This window comes from Scyliorhinus torazame, chromosome 10 (genome assembly GCF_047496885.1).
Source record: "Scyliorhinus torazame isolate Kashiwa2021f chromosome 10, sScyTor2.1, whole genome shotgun sequence".
Classification (NCBI taxonomy): Eukaryota; Metazoa; Chordata; class Chondrichthyes; order Carcharhiniformes; family Scyliorhinidae; genus Scyliorhinus; species Scyliorhinus torazame.
In genome coordinates, this window is record NC_092716.1 from 52,509,900 (window position 1) to 52,523,541 (window position 13,642).

At 44.1% G+C, this 13,642-nt stretch overlaps 1 protein-coding gene across 4 annotated transcripts in view; it reads right to left on the reverse strand.

Annotated features, from left to right (window-relative positions):
• Nucleotides 1-10,223, reverse strand: part of znf507 (zinc finger protein 507) — a 61,631-nt gene extending 51,408 nt beyond the window's left edge. For 3 of the 4 annotated variants that reach the window (XM_072518113.1, XM_072518112.1, XM_072518111.1), the window contains exon 1: nucleotides 10,141-10,223. The gene's annotated coding sequence lies outside the window, so the exon portion shown is untranslated. The remainder of the gene's footprint in view (nucleotides 1-10,140) is intronic. The other variant, XM_072518115.1, reaches the window with a different exon arrangement.
• Between the last annotated feature and the right edge of the window lie 3,419 nt (nucleotides 10,224-13,642).

The window sequence follows — 13,642 nt, forward strand, 5'->3', positions numbered from 1 at the left end:
GATAGCGATGAGGACTGTCTGAGGATACAGCAGGATTTAGATTGTCTGGAGACTTGGGCGGAGAGATGGCAGATGGAGTTTAACCTGGACAAATGTGAGGTAATGCATTTTGGAAGGGCTAATGCAGGTAGGGAATATACAGTGAATGGTAGAACCCTCAAGAGTATTGAAAGTCAAAGAGATCTAGGAGTACAGGTCCACAGATCACTGAAAGGGGCTACACAGGTGGAGAAGGTAGTCAAGAAGGCATACGGCATGCTTGCCTTCATTGGCCGGGGCATTGAGTATAAGAATTGGCAAGTCATGTTGCAGCTGTATAGAACCTTAGTTAGGCCACACTTGGAGTATAGTGTTCAATTCTGGTCGCCACACTACCAGAAGGATGTGGAGGCTTTAGAGAGGGTGCAGAAGAGATTTACCAGAATGTTGCCTGGTATGGAGGGCATAAGCTATGAGGAGCGATTGAATAAACTCGGTTTGTTCTCACTGGAACGAAGGAGGTTGAGGGGCGACCTGATAGAGGTATACAAAATTATGAGGGGCATAGACAGAGTGGATAGTCAGAGGCTTTTCCCCAGGGTAGAGGGGTCAATTACTAGGGGGCATAGGTTTAAGGTGAGAGGGGCAAAGTTTAGAGTAGATGTACGAGGCAAGTTTTTTACGCAGAGGGTAGTGGGTGCCTGGAACTCGCTACCGGAGGAGGTAGTGGAGGCAGGGACGATAGGGACATTTAAGGGGCATCTTGACAAATATATGAATAGGATGGGAATAGAAGGATACGGACCCAGGAAGTGTAGAAGATTGTAGTTTAGTCGGGCAGTATGGTCGGCACGGACTTGGAGGGCCGAAGGGCCTGTTCCTGTGCTGTACATTTCTTTGTTCTTTGTTTGAAAGGAGGTTGGTTAGCTCAGTTGGCTAGCACGTGTTTCAGAATAATACTCTGGGTTCGATTTCCATTCTGGCTGAGATAGACTTGGGACCTGACTCCTCGCTCTGCCCAAGAGTGGAAGGCACATGCAAATCACCATTGTTAAAAAGCACCAAGAAAAAGCAGCTCAGGAAGAATCATCAGTAGTCAATGAGCCTTGGAGTGAGGGGCAACCTAGGCTAGTGAATGGACTGCATCATTGACCTTCCTTCATCTCAGTGGGCTGCAAGGTTTCAATCAGACTTGGTCACTAACCATGACCACGACCCCATGAACACAATGTATTTACTAACGATTTATGGAAAATGCTTAATCATTTATATATTAACAGGACTATCAACTTCAAATGTTAAATACAAAAGAAATATTTACACTTTGGACACAGCACAGCTCTCAGTCAGTGTTGTGTGGAATCAACATGCACCTCAGTTCACATGTGTATCACTCCTTCCTTCATGCCGGTAGGAAAAAACTACGCAAATGGAAATCAACTGAATGTGGCAACCCTGCGCATCAGTAACAAAATGTCTTGTGGACTGAACTCAGAAACCAGATGGGCCACTTGTGGGCCCCGGGGGCTGCAGGTTGCCCTACACTGGCCTAGGACCTTCTTCAGACCGAGCACACGTGAATGAATGATTGAAGAGGAGGTGGTGAGTAGATTTAAGTAAAAAGGAGCAAGAGAGAAAATTCATGAGACTTGAGATAAATCCATCTCCTGGCCATGATGATTTCCACCCAAGATACCAAAGGAAATCGATGAGGAAATTGCAGGCACAATTTTGAAATTTTACAAAGTTCTCTGGATTCAGGAATTGCAAATGGCATTCTAATATTTAAGACACAACTTGGAAACCAGGTAGTTATAGGCCTATCAGATTAGCATCAATTGTGTGAACTTACTGAACTGTATCATCAGAGTCAGGATGACTGAGCACACAGGCAAATATTGCTGGACATCTCATGTCTGACAAACCTAGTTGCTTTTTTCAGATTACCAGCATTGTGGATAGGAAAGTGTCTGGATCCTGTTTCCAGAAGGCATTTGTTTCCAATGCAAAAGATTAGTGGCAAAAATGAGAGCGCGTGGAATTGGAAGGAGCCTTGTGACATGTGCCAGTAATTGTTTAGGAGATAACAAACAGAGGTTCTCCATTTGGCAGGATGTGATAAGCAGTGTTCCGGGCCTGGCCTCAGTTTTCTACCATTAATGACTGTGCTAAAAGAATAGAGAGCTGGATATTCAAGTTTGCAGATGACACTAAATGAAGAGGTTCAGCAAGTTATGTGGATAGGGGCCGCAAATTTCAACGGGACACAGGCTGAGTGTGCAAAGGTATGGCGAACGGAATTCATGTGAGCACTTTGGATTCCAGAAAGACAAATCAGAATAGCTTCCTAATGGTGAGACACACAGCTGTGGAAGGAACAAAGGGATTTAGGCTCAACTAATTAAAGATTAATGCACAGGTATAACAAGTAATCCAAAATCTAATGGAACGTTGGCCTTTATCTCAAGGAAATCAGAAGTGCAGAATTGATCCTTCAGCTGTAGATTCTTGCTCAGACTCCATTTGAAGTACTGCATTCAGGTTTGGGTATAGAACCTCAAGTAACATTATATTGGCTTTGGTCAGCATAGGTTCACGAGAATGATACGAGGAATTAAAGGATTAAACACCTCACACAAACTTGTCCTACATTGCATTGGATTTGGAGGTTGAGGGGTGATTTAGTCAAAGTCTTAAAAATAGCAAAAGGGCCTGATAAGGCAGATAGAAACTATTTCCTCTGGTGGGGAATCCACGTCAAGGGAGTATAATCTTGGCGTTAGAGCAAAATCATTTGGGAATGAAATTGAGAAGCAGTTCTTCGCACAAAAAGATGTGGAAATCTGGAACTTGTTCTCAAAATTATATGCTTGCAGAGTAATTTGATATTTTCAAGACTGAGGTTGATCAGATTTTTATTAGATAAGAATATCAAGGAATATGGACCAAGGAAGTTTAAGCGGAGTAGCAGTATAGATCAGCCAAGTTCAAGAGGCTGAATGGCTTACACTTGCCATCATGGCACAAAGTGAAAGAGCAAAAGACAGACATTGAAGCAAACAGGTTTAATTTTGATGTTACTCCGGTGGAGCAACAATTTCCAGAAGTGACTTGGGCAGAAACAATTGATAGAGCAAAATTATTTAATTTTTCATTTTTATATATAGTTTAGTCAATAAAGGTTAGTGGTGCTATTCGGATGACTTTCTTTATTCATGAGATGAGGGCATTGCTGGCTAGGCCAGCATTTATTGTCCATCCCTAATTGGCCTCGAGAAGGTGGTCGTGGGTTGCCTTCTTGAACCGCTGCAGTCCATGTGTTTTCTTTTCTTCCTAAAGAATCTGATGCTTTCCCCAGGACGAAAAGGTGATGCGATTTTTTTTTGCATGACTGTAGACATTTGTGGCCAGAAGCCTGTCAGGTCAGACTGCTACGAATAGTCAAGTGCTGGGTGGAAAGCCAATAGAGGGAAAAATGTCTTTCACTGATTTGTCATGGAAAAAAAGTGTCAGTGAAAATTACAAACTCAGGGGAGGAGTGTCTCTCATTAGGTTAATAGTGGAGGAAAGAAAATTTGAGATGGGGAATCATAAAAAACACTTGCACCTTAAGGAAATACTAAAATCATTGTGGGAAAAAAACTCATATTTTGGAATAAGGTTTCAGACTGCTGCCGTGAAAGGATCTTGATGTAATATGTTAAAAAGCGCTAGTATTGAGCTAAACTTAACTCTCGCGAGTTAAATCTGCAGGACAGCAGTGTTGTCAGGCGTTAATTAGTTATCAAACAGGGTTATCTGAACCAGTCGCTGGAGACAAGTAAACAGCTTGATATCCAGTGATTGTTCACGCTAATTACTTCTGCATCAACACTAGTCATTTGAACTTGGCAGAGGCTATTGCCAAGATACCCTGGTGGATTCTTCTCTTCTGGGGGAAGGGGGCATGGAACAGGGTAGTCAGTTTGAAGAAAAGCTGACACTGGTGACAGACAAAAAACAGCTGTGAAAGCTAGAAGTAGTCAAGCAGCAAAGGGCTGCAAGAAGAATTAATTACAAAGGAGAATTAGAAAATTAGATTTAAGTCAAGGAAGGTGACCCAATGAACTGTGATAGTATATTCATTCCTTTTCTGGTATGTTAAGACAAGTTTTGAAAGGGGTAAGTGAAGCCGATCAAAACCATTGTTCTGTATGCTCATCCGATAGGAAATAAAACTGCTTAACAATCTGCAACAAGCCTCATCTCACTGAGTGTTTACTCAGTCAGCCTTTGGAGAGAGAAGATCTTGTCCTGATTGCAGGAGGAAGCTGTCATTGTATCCTTGTTTTTTTTTATTGTCCGAAAGAAATACATGTATTTATTTAATGCGTTTCACGGTCCCCAGTTACCTCAAAGTGCTTTACAGCCAATGAAGCTCTTTGGAAGGTGCAGGAACAGTTGTAATATAGGAAACACAGCAGGCCAATTGTGGACAAGGTCACATAAACAGCAAAGAAATAAATGACCAAATGATCTTTTTAATGTGTTGGTTGAGGGGAAAATATTGGCTGGGGCACTGAGAACTCTCCTGTTCCTTCTTCAAATAGTGCCACAGGATCCTCTACTTCAAATTTTGAGGGGGCATATGAGGTCTTGACATATCTTATCCAAAAGATGGCACACCTCTGAAAGTGCAGTACACCCTTAGTACTGCATGCCTCAGTGTTCTTCTGTAAACCTTGCCACCCACCTGCCTCTACTAGGGCGTCTTGGCCTTTTGCTTCCAATTAAACCATGGTCATATGACTTTTAACTACCTAACCAGACAAAGGGGCACATACATTTAAATTGAATACAGTTCCACCCATGCCATTTCTTTATTATAATGAAATTACTGTGAAAATGTATTTTAAATTTAATTTTATGTCTTCTGATTTTTGCTTTTTAAACCAAATCTTAGGATGTAAAAGTAACCTTTGCCATTAGAATTATGTAAATGTTTATATTTTAATTGCCATGGCTTAAATTTGTTTGAAGTATTTCAAAAGATCTTGAAATTGCTACGAATTTAGGAATCTAAGAAAAAGATCCAGCAATTTCATGTATTAACAGAGACAGGTTTTATGTATTTGTTTGTTATTTCAGTAGAATCAATTAACTTATTTAAAATAACTAGGCTAAAGTCTGTGTTAAAATATGAAATCATACAACTGTAAATACAAGTTATTTGATGAAATAAGAGAGCACCTGCAGTTGGTGCTGTGTATATAAATGTTCAAAAGTCATTATGATAAAGTACCAAATAAGGGATTGGTTAGCTAAATTAAAGCCCATGAAATTAAAGGAGCAGTGGCAGCATCGATACAAAACTGGCTAAGACACACAAAGAAATGATTATCGTAAACAGTTTTTCAGATTGGAGAGAAGTGTAGTGGTGTTCCTTGTTCAGTTACTAGAACTAAACCCATGACCTCTACCACCCAGGACAAGGATAGCAGATACATGGAAACACCACAAGATCCCCAGCAAATCACACTCTTGCCTTGGATCAATATTGCCTGCCATTCCTTCATTGTCACTGGATCCGAAACCTGAAACTCCCTTAACAGCTCTATGGGTGTATGAACACCACATGGACTGCAGCTGTTCAATTGGGCGGCTCGCCATCACCTTCTCCAGGGCAATTATGAATAGGTAACAAATGCTGGCCTTGCCAGTGATGCTCGCATCCTATGGAAGAATATTTTTTTTAAAGCCCTGGACTTTGGTATAGGAGACAAAATGTCAAAGTCTGTAGATGACACAAAACTTGGAAATGTGGTAAACAGCAAGGAGGACAACAGCAGATCTCAGGAGGACATAAATTGACTGAAGAAATGAACAGATGAAATTCAATGCAGAGAAAAGTGAAGTGATGCATTTTGAAAGATAAGGCAAGACAATAAAAACTAATTGCTACAATTTAAAAGGGAGTGCAAGAATGAAGGCTGGGTGGTTCACATGGGAAAATCTTTGAAGGTTGCAAGGCAAGTTGATACGGCTGTTAAAAATAGCATACAAGATCCTTGGTTTTATAAATGGAGGCTTATTTAGAATTTATTGCATGGAAACATGCTATCTGGCGTATACTAGTGCTTAAGACCCTCAACAGCCCCTGCCCAATTTATTTCACCCTATAAACAGATTCCTTTCTCCCTCGTGTACCTTTCTAGCTTTCCCTTAGTTGTGTCTTTTAGACAGAGAACAAAAGCAACGCATTTTATAAACCCCGCTGGATATGTTTCAGCTGGAGTTTTGTGTCTAATTCTGTGCATCATCCTTTAGCAAGGATGTCAAGATCTTAAGAGAGGGTGAAGAAGCGATTTACTTGCAAGGTATCTGGGATGAGGGACTTCAGTTATGTGGAAAGACTAAAGAAGCTGAAGTACTTCTTTTTAGAACAGAGATGGTTAAGAGGAGTTTAAGAGGCACCCAAAATTATGAAGGGGTTTGAGAGAAAAACAATTCCAGTGGCTGTTTGAGTCAGTAACTTGTGGATATAGACTCAAGCCAGTTGGCAAAAGAACATGGGGTAGATGAATAGAATTTGTTTTTAATGGAATTATAATAATCTAAAATGCATTGCATGAAAAGATGGGAAAAGCCAATTCAATAACTTTAAAAAGGCTACTGAATGTATACTGGAAAAGGAAATAAACTGCTATGTTTTGGGGAACAACCAAGTGAGTGAGGCGAATTGGATAGATCTTTCAAAGAGCTGGTGCAGGCATGATGGTAAATGGCCTCCTACTGTGGCATATGATTCAATAGAGCTGGATAATGGTGGAGGGCCATTGAAGGACGTAGGTAGCTAAACATGTCAATGGTTACAGAGAATGAGGGTGTAGGATAATGTTTTCTCTCCTGCTGTAAGATGCCAGTAATTCCAAATATTTATCCGTGAATATCCTTAACAGTAATCTGACATTAGATAATAGTTCCAGGCTTGGTAATTTACTTGATTTATTAATTTACTGGACCGATTGTAAAAAAACAAAAATACGAATTATTCCTAGCCAACTAATTAACAGCCACTAACAGATTTTGATGCTGAATTTTAATCCTTTGGGCATTAACAGGCTGAGTTAATGTATTGGTGCATGTTAAAAATGTGTGTAGAATATCCAATTGATCCCATGATTCTAGTTGATTCAACACGAGCGTGCACACAAGTGTCGTCAGTTCCAGAGGACCATAGGCTGCTCTCCCCTTTCAGAGAGAGCTAACTGATTGGTGACAACTTATCCTGAGGGTCACCACACCTCAGACGAGGGGCAAGGTACAGGAATTGAACCCGCGTTGCTGGCATCGTTCCGCATCATGAACCAGCCGTCCAGCCAACTGAGCTAATGGACCTCCCTCATTGTGTATAATACATTTAATAGAAATCACTTCAGTTGAACTTTTATATACCAAACGTTGTGATATCAAAAGATACCAAACATTTTTTGGTTCAAATCTCTTCCTCGTGTTCAAGAGTATGAATCAACTAGCTCCATTCAGCATGCATCTAGATTTAACCTGCTAATTTGCACTAACAAATATATTCACCATTCATCGGTCATAGCTGACTGAAAATAAATTATTCAGTCATTTAGGATTTTTGTTTATTTTGTAATCTGAAATGCATATTCCGTCTTCTCATTTACATGAATAGTGTTTACTTACAGTTGCCAAAAAGGTTAAAGAAACTACAGGTCAACATTTTAAATACAACTTCAGACTATGCAGAATATTTAAGCTTTATTCTGAACGTACAGAAAGTAAGATGTAAAGGCATGGTTTAAATAATTATGATATAAGCAAAGCTTGGTTCTCAAAATTCTACAGCTTCAAGAGAAACTGAGTTTATTTTTAATATGTGGCCCCCAAAGTGAAAATACACTTAATATTTTTAATTCCCAAGTGTCCAAATGTTAGGTTATCTGAACTACTGCATTCAAGACAATACATGAGTGCACAGAAAGCACTGTGAAAGCAATGCCAATGTGAAGTGTCATTTTTAGTATTAATAATTAGGGAAAATGTTAGAAATACCTCTTGAGGGGGATCATTTCTCACCTATTCCTCCTGATTTTTGTAATGCCCAAGTATGTTGTGGCACTGGGGTATTCATTTCAAAAAGATTTCACAAACTCAGTCTATTGCTGAAACAGACTATTAGAATCATAGAATTTCTACAGTTCAGGAGCCATTAGGCCCATCTAATCTGCACCAATCCTCTGAAAGTGCACCCCATCCAGGCTCTTAGAATCATAGAATTTACAGTGCAGATGGAGGTCATTTGCCCTTTGAAAGAGCACCCTACTTAAATCCATACCTCCACCCTATCCCCATAACCGCACCTAACTTTTTTTGGGACACTAAGGGCAATTTAGCATGGCCAATCCACCTAACCTGCACATCTTTGAACTGTGGGAGGAAGCCAGAGCACCCAGAGGAAACCCACACAGGCACAGGGAGAAAGTGCAAACTCCACGCAGTTACCAAGGCCGGAATTGAACCCAGGTTCCTGTGAGGCAGCAGTGTTAACCACTGTGCCACCCTGCAATCTATAAAATTAATTCCAATTTAAACTACTTCATGCAACTTTTTGGTTTACAAATAGAACAGAGGCAGCTGTGGATTCTCACCTACAATAGTAATAGCTGCCATCAAAGTTCAGCTTAGGATCAAATCGAATATATGTAGAGAACAGTCTGATTTCACCTGAGACCATCGCCAAATGTGGTAGAAAATCAAATCTGAGGGTAAAGAGTTTGTGGCAGAGGCTGAATACTGTGGCTTTGGTCTTTTCAATGTTCACCTGAAGTAAGCTATGGCTCATTCAGGGTTTTACGTCCAACAAGCAGACTGACAACACAATGGGCGTGGAGGGAATTGACAGAGGTGTTAAAGAGGCAGAGCTGAGCATTTCAGCTTACATTGGAACCTAATGTTACATCTTTAAGGAAGAGATGGCCAAGATCAGATTCCTCAGGGACTTCAGGAGGTAACAGTGTCAGGGTGGAAAGAAAATCCATTGCTCGAAATGCCCTGGCCGCATTTGGATAGATGCTCGAAATGCCCTGGCCACATGTGGATAGATAAAACCAGAACTAAATTAGGGTAATCCCACTAACATGGACAATGGAGCAGAGTTGCAGGGAGGAGGATGTGGTCAACCACATGAAAGGAGGTGGTTAGGAGGATGAGGAAGGATAGTGTGTCATGGTCACAGCCACACACACTCACTTACAACTTGTTACAATACTGTGGTCTGGCAAAAACCTCACTGGAGAGGTTGGAGTTGCTAAAATGTTCATGGATTTGAGAGGTGAAGTGTTCAAAGAATGAGAGATTAGAGAGGAGTATAATTTGCAGTGACCAGGGCACAGGGTCAAGGCTGGGCTGTTGGAAGTGTGATGGCAGCAGTTTAAGGGAAAGGAGATGAGCAAGGCAATTACAAAGTTAGCTAACCCAGGGACCAGAAAAGGAAATTGGGTGATCAGCAGTTTAGTGGGAATAGGGTTGAGAGAACAGGGCATGAATTTCATGGACAAGGTGACCCGAGTGGGGATATGTTTGGAAATTAAGAGAAAAGCTAGAGAACGGAGCAGTTCTTGGCTAGGGCGACTCTGGGAAGTTTGGTGGGCAAAGGAAAATCGGGTGGTGGGGGGCAAGGAGGTAACACACAGGCAGCTAAATGGACTATCTCTACCTTAGTGACAAGTTCGTGACCAATATGGCAGGATACACTTCCACCAGATTAATTGTGCATTAAAAAGAATGTAAGGCGGAAAGTAAACTTCACTAAGAAAACAAAGCCCAGCCGAGGCACGTCTAGTCCAACCCAGCCGCCCCATCACATTCATTTGCACACGTGGGAATGTTTTCGTCCTCAGTTTTGTGGAAGCTAAGCTCGCGCCGTACCCGGGCTGCCATGCAGCCGTGAGAAGTGAGTGCCCAGCCTGTCAACCCCCATCCCCACAACCCGCACCTCAGCCGCAGGCCGCGGGGGAGAGGCCAGGGGTGGTGCGGGCTTCCCTTCACAGCAGGACGTACGGGGACCATGCTCCCTGGGTGCCCCACCCCCCACGTAAGCTAAGGCCAAGCGATCCTGTACCACTCGCCGGAGCTGAGCGTGAACTTTCCTTTTACCTGATGAAAGCCGGTCTCCAACTCCACGCTCGCTCCAGTCGGAACAAAATGCCACCACTTGCCCCGACCGCGCATGCGCCCAGCTGCAATCTCGCGATACCGCCTCCGCCGGGAGCCTCTGGCCTACGTCACGGAGCGCGCGGCGGCGGGGGTGGGCCCGTTGGCGCTGCGGTTGCCCTGGTAACGGCCCTCCCCTTTAATTCGGGTCGGTGCAGCCTTTGCGATTCCAGTCCTCCGACTCTTCCATGCAGTCAATTCTGCTGAATCTAATATTTACCCCCCCCCCAAATATATTTTCATGAAGTTTATAGAAGCACAAGACAAAACATTTCTTTACGGAAAGCGCTATAAAATCCGACCTGTCTCCCTGCGGTATGTTCCATTCACTCTTAATTGCCTCTTAGACAATTATAATTATCTTGTTATAAGTACAATATATGTTCCATGTCGGGCATACAGGCTGAGGTCAAATACATTCCAAATTGCGAAATCCCAGGAGGTGCAATAAATAGGACGCAACTTTCCTTCATACAGCATGTTCCTCTGAGGTGTCCGAGTACAGTTGATGTTCAAAAAGTACATTCAATGTCTGGCATATAGCCTGAGAGTTCAACACATTTCACAGCCCCTCGAGTACTACGGCTGATAGACCTTTCCCCGCTGCGCCTTTGTGGTGGCTTCCCCAAGCCTCAGTCAGCATGTCATCCTGGACCTTGGGACGAACCAGTCTGCAATACTCAGTCAAAGACAACGTTTTGAACTTGAAGACCAGCAAGTTTCGGCCGGATCAAAGAACGTCTCTCACTGAGTTGCTGATCCTCCAGCCACAACTGATGTTTATCTCGGTGTATGTCCCTGGGAACAGCCTGAGGACCGCACGGAGTCCTGTGGCATGGAGCTGCTCGGGCTGAACCCTGACAAAAGCCACTGCAACTTCTTTGCAAAGGCACATTCCAGAAGGAGATGAACAATGGTCTGTCCTCATGACAAGACCTCTGGTCATATCAATGTCTGGGACAGTTCGCTTCAAGGATGGATGGATGGATTTGTTTATTGTCACGTGTACCGAGGTACAGTGAAAAGTATTTTTCTGCGAGCAGCTCAACAGATCATTAAGTACATGAGAAGAAAAGGGAATAAAAGAAAATACATAATAGGGCAACACAACATATACAATGTAACTACATAAGCACTGGCATCGGATGAAGCATACAGGGTGTAGTGTTAATGAAATCAGTCCATAAGAGGGTCATTTAGGAGTCTAGTGACAGTGGGGAAGAAGCTGTTTTTGAGTCTGTTCGTGCGTGTTCTCAGACTTCGGTATCTCCTGCCCGATGGAAGAAGTTGGAAGAGTGAGTAAGCCGGGTGGGAGGGATCTTTGATTATACTGCCCACTTTCCCCAGGCAGCGGGAGGTGTAGATGGAGTCAATGGATGGGAGGCAGGTTCGTGTGATGGACTGGGCGGTGTGCACGACTCTCTGAAGTTTCTTGCGGTCCTGGGCCGAGCAGTTGCCATACCAGGCTGTAATGCAGCCTTAGAACATAGAACATAGAACAATACAGCGCAGTACAGGCCCTTCGGCCCACGATGTTGCACCGAAACAAAAGCCATCTAACCTACACTATGCCATTATCATCCATATGTTTATCCAATAAACTTTTAAATGCCCTCAAGGTATTTGAAACTGCTAACCATCTCCACCTCGGCCCCGTTGATGCTGACAGGGGTGTGTACAGTACTTTGCTTCCTGAAGTCAATTACCAGCTCTTTAGTTTTGCTGGCATTGAAAGAGAGATTGTTGTCGCTACACCACTCCACTAGCCTTGTAGGATGCTTTCTATGGTGCATCTGTAAAAGTTGGTAAGAGTCAATGTGGACATGCCGAATTTCCTTAGTTTCCTGAGGAAGTATAGGCGCTGTTGTGCTTTCTTGGTAGCGTCGACGTGGGTGCACCAGGACAGATTTTTGGAGATGTGCACCCCTAGGTATTTGAAACTGCTAACCATCTCCACCTCGGCCCCGTTGATGCTGACAGGGGTGTGTACAGTACTTTGCTTCCTGAAGTCAATTACCAGCTCTTTAGTTTTGCTGGCATTGAAAGAGAGATTGTTGTCGCTACACCACTCCACTAAGTTCTCTATCTCCCTCCTGTATTCGGACTCATCATTATTCGAGATCCGGCCCACTATGGTCGTATCGTCAGCAAACTTGTAGATGGAGTTGGAACCAAGTTTTGCCTCGCAGTCGTGTGTGTACAGGGAGTAGAGTAGGGGGCTAAGTACGCAGCCTTGCGGGGCGCCGAGGAATGTCTATCAATTCAGTCACAGTTCACTTATTTGAAGCTGATGCGACCATCAATTCACTGAGAGACACGTTGAGAAGTAAACCGTGGTTTTAATCAGCTTACAACTGAGCCTGTTTGTGATCGGTACAACAATGAATGCGGCCCCGCAGGTCAGCTGCCTTTATACTTCCTGTAAGGGGTGGTGCCATGGGCGAGCCCATACATGCCCTGACGTATCCCCCTGTGGGTGAAGCCATACAATGGCCCATAGGTGGAGCCCACAGGGTTAAACACATAACGTAACACCATACAGCAGTAACATGATATCACAGTGCACTGGTGAATTAACAGTAGTTCCATTCACCACATTCACCCCCTGTTTAAAAATGAAGTCCGGCGGGGGTGACGGGTTTACAGATTCAGTCGGTCTGGTGCCCGGATTGTACGTTGCGACCGCTGAAGCATTGGTGTTGCAGCCGTTTCGGGTGGCTGTGGAGCTGGGTCCGGAGCAGGCACAGGCGTGGACTCCTGGAGCGGCTCTTCCGGAGCTTCATTCCTGTGGACCGGAGCGGCGGGGAGGGAGCGTGAGAACCATATCGGGGTAGGGGCGCTGAACATGGGTGGTTGGATAGGGGTAGAGGCGCTGAACATGGGAGGTTGGACGGGACCTAGTGTGGGGAATGCAGTAGTGGTCGTGGTGTCGGAGCTTGCAGGCGCCAGGTCCCGGAGGGAGACGGTATCCTGCCAGCCATCAGGATGTCTGATATACGCATGGTGTGGGTTGGAGTGCAGGAGCTGGACCCTCTCTACCAGGGGGTCGGTCTTATGGCTCCGAACATGTTTTCGGAGGAGGACTGGACCCGGTGTCATCAGCCAGGGCGGAAGCGAGGCCCCTGAGGTAGCTCCCCTAGGGAAAACAAACAAGCGGTTATGAGGGGTCTGGTTTGTGGCCGTGCAAAGGAGGGACCTAATAGAGTCGAGCGCATCGGGGAGAACCTCCTGCCAGTGAGAAACCGGGAGATTCCTGGACCGTAGGGTCAGTAGGACGGTCTTCCAGACCGTCGCGTTCTCCCTCTCCACCTGCCCGTTTCCCCTGGGGTTATAGCTGGTAGTCCTGCTCGAGGCGATGCCCTTACTGAGCAGGTACTGACGCAGTTCGTCGCTCATGAACGATGAACCCCGTCGCTGTGGACATAGCTGGGGAAACCGAACAGGG